Genomic DNA, 12,516 nt, shown 5'->3' with positions numbered 1-12,516 from the left:
CTATGGCAAAATGAACCCCCTCATTGTGTTCCTTTTTAAATTAAATGTTTTAAGTGTTAACAGTTTATTCCAATAAAGATGGCTTCAGGTGTGCCATACTTTTGTCATTATGAAGACAGTAAGCCCTCTAGTTGTTTTTAAGAACACTCTGGGACATTCTGTCATTGGGCTATACTTGGGCTACATCTGGGTGATATTAGGGCTACATTTGGGCTCTTTTGTCTCTGGTGGCCATCTTGGCAGACTTATTTGTTATGAAGTTTCCTAATTTCCTCATTTACTGCAGTCTCCTAAGTAGGAAATACTTTCAGTTTTTTACTTTGATTCCAAAGGCATTCAGATGTGTCACACATTTGCCATAAATTCAGAATGTTAGCACTCTTTTTGCTCATTAGATCACTGTAGTAAAGCTACTGCTCACCAGGGAAAACTGCTGCTGGTATTGAAAGTGCACGTTTCAGTCTGCATGTCAGAATTTGTTAATGAAATAGAAGAGGATTTGAGAAGTCACTCAAAATGTGCCCTAATTTTTCTTTCTACAGCACTAATCATACTTTTTATGGAAAAATGAACCCCCTCATTTTGTTCCTTTTAAAATTAAATGTTTTAAGAGTTACCACTTTAATCCAAGCAAGATGGCTTCAGGTGTGCCATACGTTTATCATAAGTAGGACTGTTAGCGCTCTAGTTGTTCTTTGGAACACTCTGGGAAGCTGCAGTAGAACACAAAGAAATCAACTGACAGTCTCTGCCCTTGTTGGATGTACATGTTTTACTGAGAATGTCAGACTTCATTCTCACATGACTGAGAAAGATAATGTGATTTTACAGAAAATAGGCTCTCAGTTTAGCTTATAGATCACCTTCCAAACCTCTGTGGGAAAGCATGAGAAAATATTTTTCTCTCAATCATGATATCCCAGCAGAAGGCTTTTTCACATGGTGAAATCACCTTAGAACATACCACAATTCCTAAAGTGAGTATGGTACCATCAACAAATGATTTATAATGTAACTAAAGTCTTGAAACCTTCTATTAACTGCAATGCTTTTTAATTTTTAATGAGGTGCTATCATGTATATTGGTCCCAAGATGGCTGCCAACACTTCTTGGATGAAGTGCTGACAGCCAATCAGATCTCAGGATGAGATGTGTGGTTAGGCTCTGCCCACATATATATATGATTTTACTTTTGATTTTCTCAGGAACTACTGAACAGATTGACACCAGAGCTGCAAAAGGCACATCCCTGACCTGAGGACTACCTCTCTGCCAAATTTCAAGTAATTCTGTTCAGCCGTTCGGGCTGTACCTTGGACTAAAGGTCCCTATGAAAAATTGCATGGGGAAAACGCATTTTGGGACCCCCCGTTTTTCTCAGCCCCCGCTTGACGAATCCCCCCGAGACGTTCAGGGTAGGAGCGTAGCGGAGCGCCCCACCTATTTTGAAAATTTCACGAGGATTCGTTAACCGGCGCCAAAGTTATTCGAAATAGAATGTTGCGGATTTTCTATGGAAACACGGTCCTAACTATAACTATCTACTGGCGACCGTCAGTAGATAATTCACTTAAAAAAACCATAGGTTTTAGGTACGTTATAGTTAGAAATTAGCCTTTAAAAAACCTTAGAAATTCACAGAAAAAACCATAGGTTTCAGGGGTGTTATAGTTAGATGGACATTTCACTCGTACAAAACCATTGAAATTCCCCTGTTATAGTCAGTTCAGCTAACTATAACTCGCGTCCCCGCAATGCACGTTGGGGGCTGTGCGGGGGGCTGTGCGGGGGTCCCCAATCTCCCCACGGTCCCGCCGGCTCCCCGCCTCCGGTGGGAGCCGGCATTGCTTTTCCACATGGGGAGCTGCTAACATGCAGCTCCCCATGTGGAAAAGCAATTTGGTTTGAATTTTGAAAGAGAGAGCAGGTTTCCTGCTCTCTCTTTCAAAATTCAAACCAAGTTTGCTATGGCAGGGCGGGAGCAGCGAGGCTCCCGCCCTGCCATAGCATACAGCAGTGTCCCAGGGGTGGGCACCCCGGGACACTGCAGGAGCCGGCCCTGTGGGGTGGCGGTCCCCAGGGCCATCATTGGCTCTAGGGAGGGGGTCGCTGACTTTGTCATGAATAATGTAATATGTGATGTCATCAGCAGTGCATTGCGGGGGCGCGATTTATAGTTAGCTCAACTAACTATAACGGGGGAATTTCTATGGTTTTGTATGAGTGAAATGTCAAACTAACTTTAACGTCCCTGAAACCTATGGTTTTTTCAGTGAATTTCTAAGGTTTTCAAAATGCTAATTTCTAACTATAACGTGCCTGAAACCTATGGTTTTTTCAGTGAATTTCTAAAGTTTTTTAAATGCTAATTTCTAACTATAATGTGCCTGAAATCTATGGTTTTTTCAGTGAATTTCAATGGTTTTTTAAATGCTAATTTCAATTTATAATGTTCATTAAACCTATCTTTTTTTCTGTGTTTTTAAATTATCATCCCATTCTCAACCTGGTCAAAACTGCAAATCTCACCACTTTTCCATCGATACCTTCCATCAAAAAAATCGCCATAAATGAGAGCCACAACTAATGCTAATGATATGCAAAGTAGGCGTTCCCGTGCAAAAAAAAACTAAAACACCACTTCCCCCATATTTTCAACAACCAGCCAAATCTGCAATGCGACCCAAAAAGCAGGCGATAAGCCGAGTTAGCAGTAAGAAATTAACATCAGCCTTTAACTGGTGTAAGGAGGTCGACTATCTACAGCGTGAATTGGACCCAACTCACAGCCACATCTAAAGACCAACACATGATACAGTTACTGATCATGCAGCTCCGACATCCAACAAGGCCACAACACCCACTACCACCACCACCTGGACCACCCCCCTACTACTACCGAGGCAGAGCAAAACAGGACAGCGGACCTTCCTAAAATGCCATGGCCCCTCAGCCACACAATAGCTGAATGTTGGGAGATGTGGCAACCAAGTATGTGTGAAGGAGGCAAGTCACCCATCAATAATAATGCACACAATACCAAATGTAGCGGTGATGTGCTGGACAGACCTCACTATGCAAAGCACAAACCTCTCCATGTGGACATATACTACTGATACTTGTAGTGTTGTGCACAGTGGATGCAACCATGTTACCTCAGGCAATGGGGAAGATCTCGGTCATGTAGCTGTGTTGTCTCCCCTGGAAGCGTAAGCGGAGTGGGCTGGTCTAACGTACGGCACTCCAGCGTAAGAGTATGAATAAATAGGCTGGGGCTCTGGGCGTGGTTCACTTGTGGGAAGGCCTCAGCATCTGCCAGAGCGGCGGCCCTCACCCTGCCACGTGGCTGCCGCCATGACCGCAGGCCTCCTCGAGCACCGCAGAGTTATGTCTGTGCAGACTGCTGCCTTTGATCTACACTGCAGACAGTAGGGCTCACAATTCAGATGGAGTGATGATTGAAGATGACGCAGTCCAGTAGGCAAGACACATTGCTCCCCATGCGGTCCGCCCGGACCACGCATGATCGCACGCTGCGTACACGCTGAGTGCAAAACAAATCAATGCTTACCTCAGAAAGCTGCTCCTAGTGAAGTGTGACCCTACTACAGTTTATAAAACTATTGTGAGTTAGGACATCTCACAAAAAGTAACGGACTGGTCTCACACACCACCTGGTGTCATGCTTCATCATCGGCCAGTCCTCGCCCTCCAAAACCTTCGTTTGATGGAGGGCGGGCATACACCTGGAGACAGGGATGCACTTCTAAACTAAAGAGTGGGGGCCCGTGAGATGGAACGTGAAGTTAAAAATCATTATAGTTACCAGAAAGGAAGTTTTAATGTGGCCAATAACTATATGATACTAAAAACAAAAGGACGGTGGGTGGGGTGTTTAGTGTCCCCTAACCGTCTCGTGAAAGGTCAACATGTTTCTGCCTTGTAGGCCCAAACGGGTCCAGGGCATTCATCAGGACCTAAGTTTGAACTGGGGGCTCCGTTCTTACCAACAGGTAGCAAGAAAGTACCACTGCACGAGGACCGGGAGCAACACCATAGGATGAATGCGGGATTCTTTTCCTGAGACAAATGAACAGGAGTTTCCCCTCCCCACCCCCCATGTGGCAAGTAGTTGTTTCATCTAGGGCTTGACGTTCGGAAGCCATTTAGGAAGCGGAGTGCGGCCTTCGCCGCACCCGCGCAGTGGTACTTTTTTGCTACCTGTTGGTAAGAACGGAGCCCCCAGTTCAAACTTAGGTCCTGATGAATGCCCTGGACCCGCTTGGGCCTTCACTAGGAGCAGCTTTCTGTGGTAAACATTTAGCAATGGAGGCCGCTAGCTCCTAGAACCCCACGCCTCCCCTTCCCCCCTCCACACATTGTGGAGTCTCCTTTGTGATTACACCACAACTCAATGCCACGCGGCCTTAATAAGGCAGAATTAATTAGACAAAAGACATTGCTCCCAGTGCAGCCCGCCGGGACCACGTATCATCACAGGGTGCGCACACGCTGAGTACTTCAGGTGCCACTAAATATGCTGCTCAACTCAAAGCACTGTGGCTGTGTGCCCATTCTGACCGCTGCCTCCTGCCTATACTGGGGTTAGCACTGCTCACAATTCAACATTAGTAGCGATGCAAATTGTTTAAGAGACTATAATGCGTTAACAAGACCCAATGCTCCCAATCTGTGTAGCTCAAGTCAACGTCACGTGGCTGTGGACCTTTGCTGACCGCTGCCTCCGGCCTACACTGTGGAAGACCGGCGACACGTGGTGCCACTAACCCTGTTCAACACAAGCCGATCCTACATGTGGAACTGTGTCCTGAGTCCTGAATGGCAGTGACCCCAACTCAGTGAGAGAACCACAGCAGCAGACTCCCTTCGATTAGTGAGGCGTATTTGCATATGGAAGGCCGGCGACACAGGGTGCCACTAACCCTGTTCAACACAAGCCGATCCCACATGTGGAACTGTGTCCTGAGTCCTGAATGGCAGTGACCCCAAGTCTGTTGCAGCGACCACAGCACCAGACTCCCTTTGATCAGTGAGGCATATTTCTATATGGAAGGCCGGCGTCACGTGGTGCCACTAACCCTGTTCACCACAAGCCGATCCCACATGTGGAACTGTGTCCTGAGTCCTGAATGGCAGTGACCCCAAGTCCGTGGCAGCGACCACAGCACCAGACTCCCTTCGATTAGTGAGGGGTTTTGCATATGGAAGACCGGCGATATGTGGTGCCACTGAACCTGAACTACGCAGGCCGGTAGGGCCACCAAAGTATGCACAAGGTTATGGGCCCTTGCTCAACGCTACCTCTGGCCTACACTAAGGTCAGCAGGCCTCACAATTCACATAGAGTCCCAATTGCACATGACGCAGTCCAGTAGGCAAGACACATTGCTCCCAGTGTGGCCCGTCCGCACCAAGCATCATCACAGGCTCCTACAGTCTCAATGCTTCTGGTTCCACTAACTGTGCACCTCAACTCAACGCCACATGGCTATGGGCCCTTGCTGACCGCTACCTCTAGCCTACACTACGGTCATTAGGGCTCACAATAAACATTAAGTCTTGATTCATTAATTACAGAGTCCAGTAGGCAAGTAACTATCACAGACCTAAACCCTACATAATATCCTTTTAGTATCCTTTCTTTAAGAACTTTTTTTATATCAGTTATAGCTTTAGTACAATTACCTAATTCATCTTCAAGTGCAAACAAACACTCAATACCAGTCTACACTGCGGGCAGCAGAGCTCGCAATTTGAATTTTGAACAAGTGGTGCCACTAACCCTGTTCAACACAATCCGCGACACGTGGTGCCACTAACCCTGTTCAACACAAGCCTACGACATATGGTACCACTAACCCTGTTCAACGCAAGCCGCGACACGTGGTGCCACTAACCCTGTTCAACACAAGCCGGCAACACGTGGTGCCACTAACCCTGTTCAACACAAGCTGATCCCACATGTGGAATTGTGTCCTGAGTCCTGAATGGCAGTGACCCCAAGTCCGTGGCAGCGACCACAGCACCAGACTCCCTTCGATCAGTGAGGCATATTTCCATATGGAAGGCCGGTGACACATGGTGCCACTAACCCTGCTCAACCCAAGCTGATCCCACATGTGGAACTGTGTCCTGAGTCCTGAATGACAGTGACCCCAACTTCGTGGCAACGACCACAGCACCAGACTCCCTTCAGTTTTATTTGTTGCTGTTTTCTTTAAATAAAATGTTTTATATTTAAACCTATACATGACTAAGAATCTTGTTTTTCCAACCGCACAGGGACACTTCCGGGCCCAAGATTGTTGTTCGGGGTATGTTAGTAATGTGGGAAGAGGGTGCGTTACCTGCTGATGTGGGGAGAAGCAGCGTGAAAGGGGTATCTCCCACAGAAAGAACTCCGATATGTTTTCAGAAATGCCTCAGACAGATGCCAGCTGACGGACTGAATCACAAAATGGTTTTTCAATGCTTATGTAGTGTGAGTTATGACAGGTTCGCACCCAGGCTCGCAGAGGGACAACTGCAGCTCGTCCACTCGACTCACAGATGCAGTACTAAGAGCCATCTACTCCCAAGAGAACAGCAGCATAGTAGCTCACAGAGGTACAGGCACAGTAGCTTCCTAGCTCGCAAAGGTAGACAGCTGCGAGCCGACGGACTGGCTTCTAACGGCATAGCTGTCAAGTTGTGATGTCGGGCAGAGGGAGCGTGAAAGAGTTATCTCACAGAAACAGAGCTCCGGTATATTAAACTGCCCCCGAGACCTTTCTTTTATATTTTCACTCGATGCGAGATAGCACGCTTTCTGGACCAAGACCTTTCTCCCTGCCAAATTTTGTGTAATTCCGTTCAGCAGTTTGACTTGTAGCCTTGTCTAAAGTTTCCTATGGAAAATCCATTGAGAAAACACATTTTCACACCCCCCACATAGCTACCTGGCGCAGGTGTACTCGCTGTTGGTGTGCAGGTCAGTGGTCTAGTTGTCAACAAGTCAGAGCCACTCCCTGAGGGCAGGTTTGCACACACACCACACCCATCCAGCACATGCATCACAGGCCATGTGACCATGCAAATATAATGTATCGACAACATCACATCCTTTATTGCTGGTGGTGACTGGATGGCGGACGCTCCACGGGTCTCAATCATAAAGAGTCCATGAAAAGTTGCGCAGAGGGTTAGTCACACCCTGAGCTGTATGGCCATCAGGGGCCTACTCCCACGTGGCGCGGACTTGAGTTGCACAGGGTTAGTGCCACCCCAAGCTAATGTGGCCATCAGGGGCCTACCACCATGTGGCGCGGACTTGAGTTGCACAGGGTTAGTCGCACCCTAAGTTGTATGGCCATCAGCGGCTGACTTGCGTTGCACAGGGTTAGCAGCACCAAAAGCTGATGTGGTCTCCACCATTGATGTGGTCTCTGCTATTCATGAGTCAGGACTCAGCAACATCTATGAGATCTGCCAAACCGCGGAGCTTTGACGGGCATGTGGAGTGCCTACTGGTAGACATCTGGTGGCAGCAGGCAATTATTTGGTCATGGATGCGCAGGGGCAGCAGTATCTCTCTCTCACTTCCCTCTTTTCACTCTCTCTCACTCTCTTCCTTCCTTTCCTTCTCTTTCTCTATCTCCCTTCTCCCTTTCTCACTCTCTTTCTTTCCTTCCCTCTCTTATTCTCTCTGACTTTTTTTTCCTTCTTTGTGTCTCACTCCTTTGATATGCGCATTACACACGTCCTTATTTTGTGCTTTATTTTCCAGGCTGTGTCGTCGACATTCATGGTCCCGACAAGAGTCTTCCGCGTTGTTGTTATGTGTTCATTTTGTTAAGCTTAGTTTATCCTTTATATATACGTTTACGAAAAAATTAAGTTTGAGAAAAAAAATCAATAAAGTTTTTGGTTGTTACTTAAGTTATGTTTGACTCTTTCTCTTTCTTATTACTGTTATTTCGTAGTGTCACCATGGTGTTAAATTCTGAGGCAGTTATCATGGGAATGCTGATGATGTCTGCAGTTTGCACCAGCTTCTGAATAGTGAGTTAGATTTATCTCACCTTTAGTTGCATTAAAGTGCTGATAATGAAATGCAGAGTAGGCGTTCCCATGCAAAAAGACACGAGGTGCACCTTAGCGATTTATTCTGAAAACTAAAATCCTGTACTGAATTGCACTGTGGTAGTGGGTGCACTTACAGTGTACACACAAAATCAATGAAATGTCATTGTATTTATATTGATTGGGAATAGTGGGTCAGGTGTTGGATCTTGACAGGATACACTGCCCAGTTTGTTTATTTTTCTGTACACGAAAAAACCACATCACAACTTTCACAACAACTGCAATGCGAAACAAATTCCGGTGATAAGCCACGTTAGTACCAGGGATTTTATACCTGCTTTCTGCTGGTGTTAAGCAGAACGACTACCTGCAGCATGAAAGGGAACACAGCCAAGAGCCACACCGAAACACCCACAGGTGCCATAGAGTAAATATGCATTATACACGGATACCCATGAGATTCACAACACTCATTGCAACAACCCCAGGACCGCCAACGCCCCCTGAACCCACATCTGAGCAAGTGTTTCTGTGTGGTCATTGTGTTACCATGATAGGCACGGGCCCTGCAACATCACAGTGTCAGCGGACATTACCATGTCACCTCAGCATTTGTGGTGAGCCTGGTCTTGTCGCTACGCACGCATCCTCCTGCATGCACAAGCAGCGTGTGGTGGTCCGGCGTACACAGGTCAGTGCAGGGGTCTGCCTATCCGGCAAGGGGAAATGGGTGTCTCGGACATGTCTGTGTTCAGGAAGTGCGGTAAGTGTGTCTCTGTGTTCTGGTGTGGCCGCCACAAGTGCCGCAGCAGTCGATATTGTAAAGTTGCATGCACCACCTCCAAATTGCAGTATCACGGTGTGGTTGGAATGCCGCAGGACATGCGCGAATAGGCATTACAATGGTGTGCCGTAGGAGTGCACGGGATACAACATTGCACCGTACAAAAGTGTGGGGGCTCGTGGGAGGGAGGAGCAGCTGTTTGGCAACGTAACACACAGTGAACCCGCCCATGTGTCACGTGCTGAGCATCTCATCCATGATGACCAGGGTAGCAGACATCCCACAACACCCACAACCGGCCTTTGTACACATCATGTATGAATGTACCTGGAGAAGTTACTGTAGGGATGAAAGGTTCTTTGTCTGAGCTATCTTGCGCTAGCACATCTGCTGGTCCGAGAAGGAACTTGCAAGTGGCCAGCCCCCACTAACAGATACGATAATATTTGCATCTGTCACCCCCACACTACACACTGCCCGATTGAGAATAACGAGTACACATCCCACACTCAAAAGTCCTTTGTCGTAGTTAGCGTGCATGAAATGGTCTTCACACGTACTCCCAACACACCCCTGCCCTGCACCCATTGCACACAGACCCGGCTCATTGCACCAAGCTGTGCCATTTCATCCACAAGACTGGCACACGGCAAGCCAGTGCAGCTACAAGAAGAGCCACTGACACAATGGCAGAGTATCCCGAACACATGTTCACCTCCATTCACGTCCACCTATACCTCGCACGTCTGCTGCATGGCCTGGGTGCACTGCCTTTGTCAGAACTGCGGATCACTTACCAACTGAGCTTCCGCATTGCGGACGTCACATGCGTTCAACATGTATTGCAATGTCGCACGTGCCTAACCGAGTGGTGCATGTACGTGTGCCTCTCCAACGAGTGGGTAGGATTACGACGGGTGTCTTCGCTCCCTGTTGGCCCACGACCAGGACTGTCATGGTGATGCCCGTTTATGGCATGCATGGATGTTTGGCATGCATGTTGGGAACTGGGCCTGGAAGATTGCATGTGTCATAGTATGCAGTGAGCAAATTGACCCACTTCCAGATTCTGCTTTGGTGCACATTGGGTACAGTGATTGGAGTCAGCACATCTGTCCCGGTCAGCTGATGGATTATGTCGATGACATGTCACCCTTCTCCCTTGCAGGCAGTGTGGTTTTCACTTCTTTGCTTGTTCAGTGGTGTGATGTTGGCGGGAAGTGTGACTTGTGCTCCTTGTTGGTGTGTTTCATTTGGGCCATGGTTTGTCTAGAGTTGTGCTGTACTTAATTGTGAATGTATGCCATTGTGCCCATCTCCCCCTGTCCCCCCAGTCTCTGCTTCTTCCTCTTTCTGGTGCTGTTGTGTTAATTTGTTGCTCCACACATAAATACATGTAATGAACAAATTAGAATAGTTCCTTGATTATTTTAGGATTAAAAACTTCCCTCTATTGATTTTTTTTTACTTTTTCCATATAAATAGTTTTTTAAATATTCATGGACACATAGAAGTCAGAAGTGCAATGTATTCTATCAACACACTTTCTAGAACATTCTGCAACACGTGCAGGTTAAAAGTTCATCATTTTTTTTAAACCTAACAATACTTTTTTGCAACATTTTCTTGAACATTTAACGGCACGTGCAGGTTAAAAGCTCATGATTCTTTTAAGTTCGAACAGTGCCTTCCAAATGCAAGTAGCAGGTGTGGTTGAGTTGAGCAAATTGTATCCTATGATATGTACTCCACATTTAAACTGCTTTTTCTTAACCAATCACAAAAATGCTTTTCCACAAAACGAATTTGCACCCTACTTTTAAAAAATAATGATTTTCATCTCCCAATCAGGTTTCCTTTTGTATGGCAAAAAAAAGTAGTTCCCTATCTTTAAACATATCTCTTATTCTACGAACGGACTGCATGAGCTACAGACATCTATCCATTCCTACCAGCCATACCTTCAAAATGCTAGTGTGGATCGTAGGACATAGCTATGTTTTCTAGCGCAAGAGGTATGCAGAACAGAGACGTATTGACTTAGACCTAGGTTTACAAAATGTGGACATTAAATGGTTTGGACAGAGAGGACTGAAGTGGCACCAATTGTTGCCTTTGGTTAAAACCATGTTTGTATCTCCAACACCCTGACCTCATGATTGTTCACTGTGGTGTAAACGACCTAGGCACATTGACTGGGGTAGGTTTGCAAATGCTCATGAAGGACACCTTTCGACAATTTATGTTGCTTTTGCCTCAAACTGTCTTTGTATATTCCAATATATGCCAAAGACAGAAGTGGAAATGGTCAAACCAATTTTGTCCTCAGATTGAAAAATCTAGGAAGCATGTCAACAAAGCTGTGTCTGCATACCTCAGAGACAATAGAACGGGGTCAATCTACAGCAACAACATATGTTTTCATATGGCTGATATCTACAGAAGTGATGTAGTACACTTCACCGATCAGGGAAATCGAGTTTTTCTGAATAACCTGAAGCTGTGCATCCGCACTTATATGTAGCTCCAACTAATAAACACAAGGACTCTTTTTAGAGCCGCCTTATATTCCCAATATTGGTTCGCAGAGTGACAGCTGCGATCCGGCAGCTAGCACAGGGAGATCTGTGGGCCGTCGAGCAGCCTCACAGAGGGACACCTGCGGCCTGTGGGCTCAGCTCGCACAGGGAGAGCTAGGAGCGGTCGGCTCGGCTCACTCAGTGTGAGCTACTGGACGTCGGCTCGCAAACGCACACCGGCTTACTGGCTCGCAGAGGGAGAGCTCCTATCTAACTCGCAAAGGGACACCAACGGGCCAACGGCCCTGCTAGCAGAGACACACCTATCACCTAACGGACTAACTCGTACATGTACAGCTAGTGACACGATGGCTCACAGACGCACAGCTGCAAGCCGACGGACTGCTACTGTTTTATGCTTTAGGGTAGTACAGTGGTGTTTGGGTAGTGTAGGGGGTTGTGCTGGAGGTAGTATTTTATGCTTTAGGGTAGTACAGTGGTGTTTGTGTACTGTAGGGGGTTCGTGCTAGAGGTAGCGTTTTAGGGTTTAAGGTAGTGCAGTGGTGTTTCTGTAGTGTGGGAAGTCATGCATCGAGTATTGTTTTAGGATTTACAGCAGTGCAGTGGTGTTTGTATATTGTTTGGTAGTTCATGCTGGGGGTATCGTTTTAGGGTTTAAGGTAGTGCACTAGTGTTTGGGTACTGTAAGAATCATGCTGGAGGTAGTATTTTGGAGTTTACGAAAATGCAGTGGTGTTTGGGTAGTGTAAGAGGTCATGCTGGGAGTAGTGTTTTAGGGTTAGGGTAGTGCAGTGGTGTTTGTGTACTATAGGGGGTTCATGCTGAGAGTAGTGTTTTAGGATTTAGGGTAGCACAGTGGTGTTTGTGTAGTGTGGGAAGTTATGCAGCGACTATTGTTTTAGGATTTAGAGTAGTGCAGTGGTATTTGCGTACTGTTTGAGGGTTCATGCTGGGGTAGCGTTTTAGGGTTTAAGGTAGTGCAGTGGTGTTTGGGTAGTGTAAGAATCGTGCTGGAGGTAGTGTTTTAGAGTTTACGAAAATGCAGTGGTGTTTGGGTAGTGTAAGGGGTCATGCTGGGAGTAGAATTTTAGGGTTTAGGGTAGTGC

This window comes from Triturus cristatus, chromosome 4_2 (genome assembly GCF_964204655.1).
Source record: "Triturus cristatus chromosome 4_2, aTriCri1.1, whole genome shotgun sequence".
NCBI lineage: Eukaryota > Metazoa > Chordata > Amphibia > Caudata > Salamandridae > Triturus > Triturus cristatus.
The sequence above is the reverse complement of the archived record's forward strand: the minus strand, read 5'-3'. Positions refer to the sequence as shown.